At 59.8% G+C, this 1621-nt stretch overlaps 1 protein-coding gene across 1 annotated transcript in view; it reads right to left on the reverse strand.

The window, feature by feature from the left end:
* The window catches only part of ARHGEF19 (Rho guanine nucleotide exchange factor (GEF) 19), a 15150-nt gene extending 14253 nt beyond the window's left edge, over window positions 1-897 (reverse strand). The window contains exon 1 of the mRNA XM_010839360.1: window positions 664-897. The gene's annotated coding sequence lies outside the window, so the exon portion shown is untranslated. The remainder of the gene's footprint in view (window positions 1-663) is intronic.
* Window positions 898-1621: the final 724 nt, after the last annotated feature.

Below are 1621 nucleotides of genomic sequence, written 5' to 3' on the forward strand. Positions count from 1 at the left end.
GGCAGGTCGAGCACGAGCCAGGCGATGAGAGGCTGGGGAGAAGGGAGCGGTGAAAGAGAACGATGGCTTTAGCGATCTTACTCTGCCAAGCGCTTACTAAGTACAAGGCACTTCGTTGTTCAGTCGCTCAGTCGTGTCCCACTCTTTGCGACCTCATGGACTGCAGCACGCCAGCCTTCCCTGTCCATCACCAACTCCCGGAGTTTACTCAAACTCATGTCCATTGAGTCGGTGCTGCCAGGCACTATTCTGAGGGGTTCTGGGGATTCATTCAATTAATCCTCACAACAACTCTAGGGAGTAAATAACTTCTGTTTCACCTGTAAGGAAGCCAAAGCATAAAGAGGTTGTCATTTGCCCAAAGACACAGAGGTACAATTCCAACTCCCACACTAAGAACCTGTAACAATCAGAGCTGGAGAAACAGGATCTTGAGCAAAGCTAGGAGGAGTTCCAGGACTGTGACCAAGAGGTATTAGTATCAGTCGTGACATCAGTTAATTCACTGGGCACCTAACTGTGCTGTGCACGTGCTTGCCAGAAGTCTTCATAGCGACCCCATGAAGTAGATCCCGTTCTGTAATATGTCCCATTTACAGCCAGTCGGCGGCACAGCCTTAACTTGGACTCTGGTCTGTCCGGCGCCCAGAGGGCTTAGCCTACCTCGAAGGTGATGATGAAGCCCAGACGCACAGCCAGCGGCTTCCCGCAGACAAGAGTGAGATTCCTCTTCGCGTCGGGAAAGCCCTTGTACCTGGGTTGCGGAGGGCGCGTGGTCCCGCGAGGCCCTCGGCCCCACGATCGGCACTTTCACCCTCTCCACCCTACAGCCTGGCCCGGCCGGGTTAGCAGTACCCTCAGCCGGCTCTGCCCTCTAGTCCGGCCCCCGGACTCAGCTTCCAGCGCTCCCAGTTAGGCCCCGCCCGCCCCGCCCACGAGCTCACTGCCCCGCCCCCAGACTTAGCACCCCGCCCCCAGGCCGAGCCGGAGGGCCCACAGAATCCCGGCCCGCCCCCTCCCGGCGGGCCCCGCCCCCTCCCGTGTTCCGCCCTCTCCGCGCTCCGCCCCTCCCAGAGGGCCCCGCCCCTCCTCGCTCCGCCCCTCCGGGCCCCGCCCCGGGTGAGGTAAGCCAGAGGTGCGGACTCCCGCGTCAAGCTGACAGAGCCGCGCAGTCTGCTGCGGTGTTCCTACCGATACGGGAGACGTGGCAGGAAGTCCGAGGGGAAGGAGGTGAAGAAAACTGCAGGGGCTCCAGGAGGGAAGGCCCTCCCGCCTTTCCGGGCCCCAACGGGTCTGGTTCCACTCTCGCGGGCAGAATGAGCCTGTGCCCAAGGGCGCTAGCCCTCTGCCCCATTTTCCCAATCTCTCGCCCCTGTCTCTAGCCTCAGCCCCCATTTCCCTGTTCTCGAGCCTGCTCCCAGTCTCTGATCTTCACCCCCCTCCCTCCTCTCACGTTCACGATGATGGAAGGGCCATGGTTTCCGAGTAGGAGCATTCAGATCCCGGTGCCGAACTTGTGGACGTTCAATCAGATCTTCACTCAGCTGCTCAGCAGAGCAAACAGGGGAGCAAGTGGTAAGTCCTCCACGAATATGGTGATGAATTCAAACTGCAGCACTGC

Source organism: Bison bison, unplaced genomic scaffold, assembly GCF_000754665.1.
Source record: "Bison bison bison isolate TAMUID 2011002044 unplaced genomic scaffold, Bison_UMD1.0 scf7180017846340, whole genome shotgun sequence".
Taxonomy (NCBI): Eukaryota; Metazoa; Chordata; class Mammalia; order Artiodactyla; family Bovidae; genus Bison; species Bison bison.